Genomic DNA, 13766 nt, shown 5'->3' with positions numbered 1-13766 from the left:
GGGCATGATCAAAGGACTACAGGAATCAGTCAACAGTATTAAACAAATAACAATCTTTCACTGATCTAGAATGCAATCAAAGGAATACAGGAACAGTCATAGAGAAAGCCGCCAGACTCATTTGAAAGAGGCATCTATTGTTTCCTCCCAACAACACGAGAGAAGTGGGGTTGCTACGTGAGATCGTGCAACCATGCCCCACCAAGTGGAAACTACCCTCTCCCCCATGGATGAAGCACCCGCATCACATGTAGACCTATTGGAGGGTACCGATGAATTCCCAGCCTCCCTTCCCTCCCTAGTGCCTCAGGTGGAAGATAGCTCCTCAGTCAAGATCACCAGCCCTTGTGAGTCTTCGACCCTATCCCTCCCCCTCAAACCCCATGTGGTAGATGATGATGATAATGATCACATGATGGGTTAGGCAGATAGCAGACACAAACCAGTAGGAAAAAGAAAAGATCCTCAAGCCTGCCCGCTGGACCGAACCAAAACAAGTGTGAATCACCTCACCAGGAACCTGAGAAGAGATGTCACATTGTGATTCACAATTTGTGCTCATAGGTGAAGCTAGATGACATAGCAGGGAGAGTCCAAGACTCTTATGGGCTGCCCCCTTATCTCCTAATATCTCCCATGCAAAATTAAACATAGAGTGGTTTATGGGATTTCCTGCCTATTTTGTTACCGCGGTCTTCTTAAAGTCGAGAACTTCGGTCTTAATATAAGTCTCAAGATATAACCTAATCCGGGACCCCACACTGCCGGGTAACTTTCTGACACCCTTTGCATGGGTATAGGCATAGGCTTACATTCTACCGCAAGTGCTAGCCAACCTCCCACAGTACGTGACTGCCCACCCCAGCCAGCCAACCCCCCATCCACCCAAGAGATCAATTCATTCATTTCTCAACATCATGAGTAGCCATGGATACATGAGATATAATTTCGTGGAATATTTTTGGTCTCAAGCAGAACATTCCTCTCCTAAACATGTGTTACAAGAACAGAATTAACACTTTTTTGAAAGTGTACGTTAGCGATCTTTCTTCAGGAAAAAAGGCCACCATGGAAACACTTGCATCCTTTCCCTCTCTCTCTCTCACCGTGTATCGACTCTCTCTCTCTCTCTCTCTCTCTCTCTCTCTCTCTCTCTCTCTCTCATTTTCCGAAGTTCACCCAACCTCACTCATTCTCTCAAAGCAATTGAATGGACTATTTAAAGAAACGCAATAGTTTTAAAAAATAGGTTTATTATTCAAATAACCCAACAAGAAATGAATAAAACAAAGCAAAGATTAAAATGCATAATAAATGAATTATCGAGTCAGATAACTAACTCTAAACTGCAAAGCACTTCTGATTAAAGAAGTCTCACTATGGCTATAGCCTGAAAATATCCAAACTCACACATACTCCCAAATCAATAACTAAAGTCATGTCAAAAAAACAAACAGTCTACCACATAAAGAGAGATTGACATTGCAAATGACTTGCATGTCCTTTTCTCAAACTCCCAAGTCCACAGACATCTGTTGAAAGAATCAAACATGATAGAAAACTCCCAAAATATATGAAATGCAAAACACAATAATGGAAAGTGTAAAATGCATAGCCAAGATATGGTAAACATAACATGACAAAATAATAATATACAAAGAGGTATGAATATTCATATTAAATCTCCACACCAGTTCAAAAGTTCATAATGATCAGAAAATCATGGTAAAAATCACAAGTTCAATTTCCCCCATAAAAACAGAGATTTGAAACTCTACCTTATCTGCCGATTTTCAAAGCCTGGATCCTCTCAAAGCTACGTCTAGACAACTGCAGTTCTATCACGTTAATGAACGATCAAACTCACTTTTAGGCAGATTTTGGCATAATCTAGATCAAATTAACGCACATACTCAAGAATATACATAACACTTCGAGATCACCTGACCGGCAATATTGCTGAGGTTCTCGCGTAGATAGCTGAGGAATCAAACTATTTTGAATACAAAGATTTTACATCGAGTCTTTAGTTCCATCTGACTCAAAAAATTCTTTCATCACATCTTAAAGCATTGAAGCTATGAAATGCATATATGTGTCCTTTAAATACATGTTCTGCAAAGACCACAAAGGCATATTGCATTGCAAGAAATGCTTCTTTGGACACATGATCTTGACACCTGCAATTCAGGGCATGAAGACTTCAGAGCTTTCTCGACCTTACCGATGCAAGTTACAGATTGCATCACAGCTGATCGCCCAAAAAGGGGCCTTTCTTTCTTGTGGCACAAAACTTTAGACAATAGAGTGAATGTGATGACCTATAGGTGTTATAGACTGCTGAGACTTCAAGTCTTTGCACCCTCATGAATCAGTTGCAACCTGCAACACTCTCTACGATCTTGCAACATGCTATGATCACATCCCCTTACAGGTATCATTCAATACCCCACCCCTCCCAACCATGAACCCCCCTGACTGGCCACCTGCCTACTGTGAACTGGGACTTTAAAAACCACCAGAAAACCAGATCCTTTAGGGTGACCACAGGAAATAGGTTGAGGTCAATAGTTCAACTGGCAGACACCTTACTTTGCATTAACCCAAAATGTAGAAATGACCACCATAGGAGAGATCTTAAAGAATTCTATTTGAATATACTATCCGCTATGCTTGCCTCTTGTAGGGATACCTTTAGATTTTATCAAGGCAACACTCACAGTATACCTGGCTGGAATAACTTGGTTAAAGATCTGTATACACACTCACAAGAAATGTTTTTACTGTGGAGGCAAAATGGTAGCCCAAGGGAAGGACACTTTGCGTTGCTAATGAGGCAGGTGCGAGCGTAGTTCAGGCTTGCTCTTAAACACTGCAGACTAAATGAGAAGCAACTAAGAAACTAAGAGCAGATGCAATGTCTAGAAAATTAGAACGTGGCGACTACCTTTGTCTTTGGAATGACATTTAATCCCTAAATCCCAAATCTAAGAAGCTATCACAGAGAGTAAGTGAAACCGTTGGCGACAAGGCTATCGCAAGAATGTGGGATGACCATTTCAGCACTATCCTGAATTGTATAAATTATCAAGACTCCCGAAGGGAAGTAGATGACCTTCTTACTGATAACGTTCAATTTCATTTCACTGATCATATAACACCAGGTAACATCTGCAATGCCATAAACAACTTACCCAATCATAAATCGCCCAGCTGCGATGGTCTTCCTCCAGAAACCTTCAAATTTTGCCACCCGATAATTTACATATTTCTAGCTGCCCTATTCAATGCATGCACAATTCACCAGTTTCTCCCAGACTCCCTACTCTTAGTTCACTTAATACTATTAATCAAAAACAAACTAAAGGATGAAGCTGACACTGCCAATTACTGCCCAATTGCAATTACTACAATTGCATCAAAGATACTTGAGTCAGTTCTTCTAGTGAGACTTCTCCCCTTTCTACACACTACTGACAACCAGTTCTGATTTAAGCAAACCACTCAACCAACACCTGCATCTATATCCTGAAAGAACTGGTGAACCTATCATCAGCCTCTCCTGTTTTCCAATGTTCTGTAGGTGTGAGAAAAGCATTTGACATAGTAAACTACCTGAAGCTTTTCCTGAAGCTGCACAAAAGAGGCACACCTTTATATCACATTGGTATTTTATATTTCTGGTTCTCCACACAGCAATTCTGTGTCAAATGTGGTAATATATTGTAGTACAACTTTGGCTCCCTAAATGGGCTCCAGCAAGGGGCATTCTCTCTCCATACCTGTTTATTACGTACACAGATGCCCTGAATGTCAAACAGAACTCACTTCCAATCGGATGCTCTATCAACAAAACAACAGTAGACAATCTCTGTTATGCAGACGATATGGTTCCGATTTCTCCATCATTAGAACGCCTCCAGCGACTAATCGACACTTGCCACAGATATGCAGTGGAATTTGATGACCTGTACAACGAAACCAAGACCCAGTGCATGTTGCTGCCTCCGTGGTCGCTTAAGCATATTGGAGAACCACAAATTTTCCTCGTAAATCATCATCTGGAATTCGTGCATCAATTTCTGTAATTGGGCCACGTCATCACGGACTACAGTACGTAAAAGATACTGCAGACATAGAACAGAAGCGTTGTAAACTATGTGCAACTAGCAACATGATTGCAAGGAGGTTTACTTTCTGTCACCCAGACACGAAACTGCTGCTCTTCCGCTCGTACTGCTACAGCATACATGGGTGTTCCCGTTGGACGAACTGTACCCGAGAGGCCATGAGACGTATCACCGTTGTTCACAATGACATTCTGAGACGCCTCACCAACACTACTCGCTAGAAAAACGCCTGAATAATTTAAAAATCATTGTTAGGCGAACAATGTCCAGTCTGATCACCCAACTAGGAAACAGCAGCAATTCGCTTACACAATGCATCCTAAGCAATGCATCTTAAGGCAAGAAGAAGATCTAAGTTCTGGGAAACGTGGGTTAATGAGGCATCTGTTCCATAAATGGCGTTTCCTTCCTTCACACTGGGGTGGCCTGAGTCACTGAATATACTTATTCTCTGTTTTTGCAATGTATTAATGTCATGTGCAGAATCTGTTATTATTATTATTATTATTATTATTATTATTATTATTATTATTATTATTATTATTGCTGTTGTATTTATTGTATTACTATGTTGTTTATTATGAATTATTCTTTTTTATTACTTTTATCTTTAACGTTATTATTGTTATTATTGAGATTTGCTTCTTTCACTTTTCGCTTTTCATTTTTAGCTACAAGACAGAAAGGGAAATGATGATAAAGATGACGTTACTTCTAAAACCAAACGTTATTTCATTTCTCTCAGGACTAACTGTGCCGTTAAGTATCTATCCTAACCGCTGCCTCGCCAAATAAAATCATAAGTTGTCTGAGGAATCGTAAAAGACAAGAGCACTTGACAACCGTCTGGGATTGAGATCGTTTTCTGAAACCCATATTGAAAATGAAGAGAGAGAGAGAGAGAGAGAGAGAGAGAGAGAGAGAGAGAGAGAGAGAGAGAGATTTGAGTATGAAACACAAATTTTGGGAACTAATCGAAAATATTGTTTTTTTTATGTAATAGGGAAACGTAATAGAGAGAGAGAGAGGAGAGCTGTGTTTGAGTGGGGGGCAAACTTTGGGAACTAATCGAAAATATTTTCTTCTTGTAACAAAGAGAGAGAGAGAGAGAGAGAGAGAGAGAGAGAGAGAGAGAGAGAGAGAGAGAGATGTACTCTAGTATGAAGGGCAAATTTTAAGTACTATGTGAAAGTATCGTTTTCCATGACAGTAACACAACGCAATAAATACACCGAAGTAATTGAAAATTATAACGCATTCTTTCCCTCATAAAAAAATTAGTTAAAATGCTCTTCAGAAATATTAAAACGAAATATTTTCTCTTTTTTTCATATACTAATTAGACGTATTTTATGAATCACAAAACTACAACGAAGAAAAATATATTTTATTCCTCATGTAAAAGTCACTCAATGTGTTTTTAACATTGAGATTAATTTCGGGAAAAGTTATCATAAAAATATTTCAAAAGAGACAAACAAAATAACAGAAAGTGCGTACTATGCGCAAGCTGAATATCCATCCAGTTTGCTATTTCGTCGTTGGACGGGTCGATATCGTACTCGGCTAGCACTCTGCTGGGCCCGTGTTCGACTCTTTGGCCGGCCAATGAAGAATTAGAGGAATTTATTTCTGGTGATAGAAATTCATTTCTCTGTATAATGTGGTTCGGATTCCACAATAAGCTGTATGTCCCGTTGCTGGGTTACCAATTGGTTCTTAGCCACGTAAAATAAGTCTATTCCTTCGGGCCAGCCCTAGGAGAGCTGTTAATCAGCTCAGTGGTCTGGTTAAACTAAGGTATACTTAACTTCATCCAGTTTGCTGATAATTCCTTCCATTTAACTGAAGCTTGAGTAGATTCCAAGGGTTATGAACGTCGGAATGGTTTTGTTATTAATAATGGTCTATTTTGAAAACATACAATCACACATACACAGACACACACGTATATATAGTTGAGGAGGGGGGAGGTTGCCATATTTCTTGGTTACAATTTTGGTTTACAATTTACAATGAGGTGGTTAGTTGTTTAAATAATATTTACATAATATGTTATTACCTGGTAAAACTATGCTACAGTATTGGCTCTACATTCTGTTTCTGCATCTTATATCCCTAAAGAAATGATTGATTTCTTCTCGTGTGGCTCTCCGGTGTTGCTCCATTCTGCTCTGCTGACCTTGACCTTGGGTCCCTCTTCTGTGACGAGCAGCCGGCAGCGAACGGTCACCTTTCTGTTTGCGTATTTAAACTTGGTTTGCTTGTGGCTATAAAAACTGCTTCTGTTGTTATTATGTCCCGATATGAATTGCGTCTGTCTTTTATTTTAGTGTTGTAACGATGGTTTCTTGTCGTGTTTGTCTGTGTAGTGTTGGAAGATGGCTCCTGTGTTTCTGTGGGCAGGTAATCTTCGTCTGAGAGTCGTAGATGTTCTGCCAATGTAGTTTTCTCTGGAAGGACTGTACTGTATTCCTCCTCGGGGCAAGTGAATTTATAAACCACATTGGTAATCATCTCCTTAGGTGTGGGTGGGCATGTACTATTTTTCATTACAAGTGATGCAAGTAGATTTGGTCTTCAATACACCCGTATGTTTATGTCGGTATAGGGGGCTCATGGCTTGACATTCTTTTTAATAATCTTCTTAATGATGTTGTTGTTGTTGTTGTTGTTCAATTCGTTGTTAAAGTTAGTTTGGTAGTATATTGTTATCTGTTGGCCTGTCTTCTCATTGTGTTGGTCTGTGGTGTTGGCTTGGTTGTAGTATCGGTCAAAATACTTGAGTAATTCTGACTGCATTATGTTCTCTTCAAATCCGTTGCTGTATTCTGGCTAATTCCAGGTGTGTTGTCTTCCACGTAGTACAGTTGGTGAAAGCCCGCTAAACGAGTACATATGAACGGATTACCGACCGTTAATAGGCCCCTGGCATTCACCTCTCCTGTTCAGGCAGCGTCCAATATTAGTAGCCTTTGTGTGTACCTGTGTGTTATATTTGTTTGTTTTGTTGTTTACTTGTACATCTAGAAATGGAAGTTTCTTGTCTATGCTGTGTTCTATGGTGAAGTTTAGTAGTGATTTTTCTGTGAAGACGCTATTTAAAGTCTGAATATCTTGTCTGTTGTTGTTGCAATGAAAATGTCATCGATGTATCTGGCATAAATTTCTGGTTTCTCAGGATTATTAAAAACAATGTCCTCTACGTTATCCATGTATGTGTTCGCCTTGCTTGAAGTGTACACAGAAGAAGCACGGCGCTTCTTTTGTGCACACTTCAAGCATGCTTCTTATGGTCTTCTCTTGGATTTGTGGTGGCGTTTGTTGTGATCGGTACATGTGGTTAAGGATTATGTCAATGGTGGTGTCTACAGGCACATTTGTAAAAAGGCTTTCGACGTCCATGGATGCGATTTCTTTGGTTGTGCGCTTAGTTTTTAGGATGTCTATGAATCCTGTTGCTGATCTTAGTATGTATGGTGTGGTTATGTCGTTAAGGGTTTTGGTTATTTTGTGGGTGGGGGATGTGATCTGTGATATGGTTGGTCTGAGTGGATTATTGCTTTTATGTGTCTTTACTGTGCCATAGCAATATCCGGGCTAAAGTCTCCAACGATGTTCGGGAAAATGTTCTCATGGCATTGTGCGTTAGCCTCCTTTGCTAGGCTTGCCATTTTCTTCTTCAACTAGTCTGTAGGGTCTTCGTTGAGTTTAATGAATTTCGTGGTGTCAATTAATACGTTGTCCATCTTCTCGCCGTATTCTTGTCTGGACTCTCAGACGAATATTACCTGCCCACAGAAACGCAGGGGCCATCTTCCAACACTACACAGACAAACACGACAAGAAACCATCGTTACAAGACTTGATAAACAACACTAAAATAAAAGACAGACGCAATTCATATCGGGATATAATAACAACAGAAGCAGTTTTTATAGCCACAAGCAAACCAAGTTTAAATACGCAAACAGAAGGTGACCGTTCGCTGCCGGCTGCTCGTCACAGAAGAGGGACCCAAGGTCAAGGTCAGCAGAGCAGAATGGAGCAACACCGGAGAGCCACACGAGAAGAAATCAATCATTTCATTAGGGATATAAGATGCAGAAACAGAATGTAGAGCCAATACTGTAGCATAGTTTTACAACGTAATAACATATTATGTAAATATTATGTAAGCAACTAACAGCCTCATTGTAAATTGTAAACCAAAATTGTAACCAAGAACTATAGCAACCTCCCCCCTCCTCAACTAATCCAATCCTGCCGGTATAAATAGAGCCGAGGGCGCCTGATGTATTAGTTCTTGCTTGAAAAGCCTTAGATTGGGCGAAGCGGGGACGTAGCAATAAATGGAAAATACACCACGATTCCGTATACTTATCCAAAATTTCGAAGAATTATTGAAAACAGAAGTAAGGAAATATGAATAAGTGTGCACCAGAGAAGTCAATGCCACAAAGGCGATTGCCGCCGCCCTCCCCCCCCAAAAAAAAATATATATATATACTGTATATATATGTGTGTGTGTGTGTGTGCGCAATTGCGTGGGTAAACAAAGAACAGTGTCGAAAAAAGACAATAACCTATAGAACACTGCCCTCATCAATATATGACTAGTTTTCTTATGAAATTATCATGTACCTAAAGTATATATAAAACGTATTTTCACATTTGATTTTGAGGATACTACCATATATGTAAAATGAGTCACTGGCGAGTGGGAAAGTTGGATTGAATTTCTTGGCATGCAAGGAAGCCTGCCCAGGTAACTCGTTAGGTACTGTGTGCGTAATTAGGACATATATATTTTTGTGGTTCTTTAAGTAACATTCTTGGCCCTCACTCCAGAGTCTGAACTTTAATCCCAATGCGACTCAGATATATTTACGTGATTATGACTGTACTGATTTCTATGCGCCCCAAAATTCCTTTTATTTTCTCTCTTTTTTTGCGGTTCATAAGGTACCACTCTTGGCTGTCACTCCAAAGTCTTAGGTTTAACCCTAATGTGAGTCGGAAATATAAGTCTACCACCCTCGTGATTATGTTGATGTCAATGCGTTGCGAAATTGCTCCTATTTTGTTTACATGCCTTCCCCCAAGAAGAGAATTCCTAATCCCCCGAATTTAAACCTTGAGAAAGCACTCGCTCTCCTCCCCAAGCAAATTCATTGGTGGCCTTAGAAACTATTGAAGCAAAGATAAAATTCTCTCTCTTGCTTTTTCTTTTATACTTTTGAACCGTTCCATTTGCAGTTTCCAGAAGATTTCCCCTCAGTGAAAGAGAGAAGCTTCCCCATTCTCACTTCTTTTATTAGGTTCTTCCGATTCTTATTCGCTCTATTGTTGTTCGTTGTCTGTTATTTCCAGAGAAATTTCCGTATTCCGCGAATTTCGTAGATTTAAGAAAGTCAGTTTATGGTTAAAATAAAAGTTTTCTCGAAGACCTAAGAGTTCTTTGTTGGACTTTTCAGTGCGAAGATCTTTTGGCCGTCGGTAGGAAAATTGGAATTTACTTTCTTTTTATACTATTTATAAAAAAAGGCAAAAGTTTCATTGATACGAATTCACCAAACTAAAATATTGACTAATTTTCTCCTTACTAAAACTTTTTATTTTCCCCTTACTAAACCTTGAATATCTCAACTGTTAATTAATTATAAATTAATCAGTTTAGACGGTAGGGTTCTTCAGCTTAATTCCGTGAGTCCATGCGAATTTTAATGAATGTCATTTTTTTGAGAAAAGTACATTTCCTGAAACAAACTCGCAAGTTTCACCCTATGCAATTTCTTTGTATGTTCATTATTTTATACGTCTTTCTTTTTATATTTTCCTGCAGTTGCTTTTACGAAGAACTAAAACTTTTTTTAGCACTCAGAATATCTGCTGGAGATCTTGATTGACAAGCTCAAAGGTAACGCCTAACTAATGTCAGAGTTTAGAAAACTCGCTCCGAGTTTTAAGTTAACTCACTGTTCCTTCTTTCTCTGTCTAAGTTTGTGTAGCAGAAAAAGATAAGGGCTCTTCACGTTTTAGTCATTCAAGTATTGCTTGTGTCTGGCGCCTTAGGACTAATTTCTTTTTTATATATTTCGGTTACATGTGGTTCTGTATCACTAGATATTCGTACTGGCTGCATGACATGATATAAAACGTTTTTTTTTTTTTTTTATGGGCAGTATTCTAAAATTAAAACGATTTTCTGTACTTGAATATATTCTAATGTTTATCATAAAAGATATAAAGATAACTGCCAAGCATATGCTTTTACAAAATTAACTTACCTAGACACAAATAACTGCTCTGTTGTTGGAGATACTTATAAGCACGTAATTACATTCTCTTGATTAAAAAAGAAATAAAAAGTTTATGAATTCATCACACGTCTCAGTTCACATCTTCCTCGGCCTGATAAGTTGACGTAGATGTTCTGAGCCGTGGAAAGTGATTTCATTTTGCATCACTTGAGGTGCATTTCCGTAAGGATCTCTTCCTCTGCCGTCATCTTAATTCTTCAACCACTGTGTTACGAGAGCTTCTGGGTACTTCCACTACCGAATATAATTTAGCAAGGCCAAGATGCCTACCCTAAATAGAATTTATACTACACGTAGCTTTTTTTTATTGACTGCTTTGTCCAGTTGCTTACACTATACTCCAAAATAACCTCAAATATTATTTTGACACATTGTAAAGTATTTACTGAACATCACAGTAGAACTGCTACAATGATTATCTGTGGAATGCATGTTTTTATTTCATAAACTCTTGACTTTATTTAGTACTACTTTCCTGAATAAATAATAATTTCACGATAGCTTTTCAATGTTCTATCGAGTTCTTCACATATAAATAACTCTCTTATAAGAAAAAGAATGCTATAGCTGTCATGTATCATAGCACAGGAATGAAAGTGTTTCTCAGGAATGCCTCAGCATATAAACATAAAAAATACTAATATTTTTTTTTCAATCTTTGCAAAACTGCTGAGTACACAAAAAGAGTAGGTGGACCATTTCCTTCGGTCTCTCATTTGACCCAGAGGGTTTCAGGGGAAATAAAAATTCGTCTATTTCGGTTTAATAAGCTACTGAAACTTTATGTGATAGTTTTCCGGAGGTATAAACGTTGTTTATCCTTCCGAGATGGAGATGTGAGACAGGGAAACTAGTAAAAGGAACACTGAAACGGAAAAGGAATAGGGCTCATTTGAAAAAGCCTGAACCTCGAATGACTGGAATAGACACCTCAAAGAAAGGAGGAGGTGAGAAAAGAAACTAAAAAGTATCAATGTAACTATAATTGGAAATCGAATATATAATTGATGTGTACTTTACACACACACACACACACAAACACACACATACACACACACACACACACACACACACACACACACACACACACACACACATACATATATATATATATATATATATATATATATATATATATATATATATATATATATATATATATATATATATATATATATATATATATATATATATATATATATATATATATAACGATATATATATATATATATATATATATATCCACAATACTGCAACGTCTTGTTGACCTAAAGCAAATATTCTTCCAAATAAAAGTAGCTTACTCATAACAATATTTCAGATAAGAAACGCGAATGCCTAGAGTTGTCTCAACAAGGAATCTTATTCAGCAAATAAACAGTTGTCTCAACAATCAAAAAGAAAAGAGCCAAAGAAAGATTATTCAAATATATATGCAAATAAATCAGTAAAATGAGCCTTGATGTATTAACGATATTAGGAAATAGGAAAATTTTATAGTTGAAGAAGGATTTTTTTTATTATCAAAAGAAAAGAGCCAAAAAAAGATGTAATGTATATCCTTTCTTCAAATATATGTATATTACAATCCGTGGCCGAAAAATCCATTGCATTTTCAAGGCTGCAATGAAATAAAAAGAACGTCACTATATAAAATTATAAAGATAAAAAAATAAAATAAAAATACATTTTCTTAACAAACCCACCCAACATGGCTAAAAAAGTTGAAAAGGTGTATTCAAAGTATATAAAACGATATTAGTGTATTTTATATTTTTTTTATTGTATGAAAATATGTTAGAGTTGATGAAGGGATTCAGTTTTTTTAATTCCAGTTATCGTCGTATATATATATATTTTATATATATATATATATATATATATATATATATATATATATATATATATATATATATATATATATATATATATATATATATATATATATATATATATATATATATATATATATATATATATATATATATATATATATATATATATATATATATATATATATATATATATATATATATATATATATCATTATGATATATATATATTATTATATACCAAGTACCTGGTTATTACACAACTAATCACAGGTTTCAAAAATATACCTCACTTCAGCCAGATACCTGAACTCTTATAACAATAAGAATTACGACTGAGTACTCGTAAGGTAACAGTGATCCCTTAAAAAGCTATATTAACCATGTGAAAAATCAGACTAAGTTTATAAAAAAATTGTGAGGTATCAACAGTTAAATAAGAAATATACTAGAACAAAAGGGCATCGCTCCATCAAACAACTTTAACTTTTTCCCTCGTCTTAATTCACTTCAGCAAAACTGAAGGAACGAAAAATGTTTATCACATTGCCTTATGCATACAATTAATCCTATTCACTGGTGTTCAATAAATGAAACCCTTTCTTTTTTTTATTTCAATTAAAATTTTTTTAAATTCAAAATTTATAATTAGAATTCATAATCTAAAAAAAAATTCTATTGCTTGAAAACTACACAAAATTTAATTAATTCTTGAGTTAAATTATTAAACAAAGCTAAATAACAAAAACTTTAATTTATCAAGAAATTAAATTAATCAACCAAATTATTCAAGATTTGAAAAGAAAATCTAATAAATAAAAATTAAATCAAGTATGTAATGTTAAATTATCATGAAATATTTAAAATGCTAAGTAAATAAATTTTAAATCATCAATAAAAATCAAGAGATTGCAAACACAAGAACAGACAAAAATATCACAAAAGATTTATCAATAATAATTTCACCAAGGCAAAAATTTTCCTAATATACCTTATTATACCATGGTAATAATAAGTAAAATTCACTTTACCTTACACAAGCTTGTGAAAACCTCTGTAAAATCCTTTGCAGCTACGCTAAATTCATAAAACATACTTTTTGTCTGGTGCCATTACAACGAAATTTTTACACTTTCCCTACAATCAGAACTCAAAAGCTATATTTAATACCAGTGACCACAAATATATTACGTTAAAATTACTCTCTTTTGAAGAAAGAGAGAGAGAGAGAGAGAGAGAGAGAGAGAGAGAGAGAGAGAGAGAGAGAGAGAGACAGACAGACAGAGAGAGAGAGACCATATCTAAGAGTCTCTCAAATAAGAATGAATAAACTTTTGGATTCTAGTATGACATGAAACACTCTAGTGATAACATTGAGGCATTTTGGGTGCAAGATACAAGGAAACTTCTACAAGAAAGCAATGCATTTTGAACTGCAATCTTACAAATCATGACAGAATCGATCAGGACATATACTCTTA

Source organism: Macrobrachium rosenbergii, chromosome 31, assembly GCF_040412425.1.
Source record: "Macrobrachium rosenbergii isolate ZJJX-2024 chromosome 31, ASM4041242v1, whole genome shotgun sequence".
NCBI lineage: Eukaryota > Metazoa > Arthropoda > Malacostraca > Decapoda > Palaemonidae > Macrobrachium > Macrobrachium rosenbergii.
Note: the sequence above shows the minus strand (reverse complement) of the source record.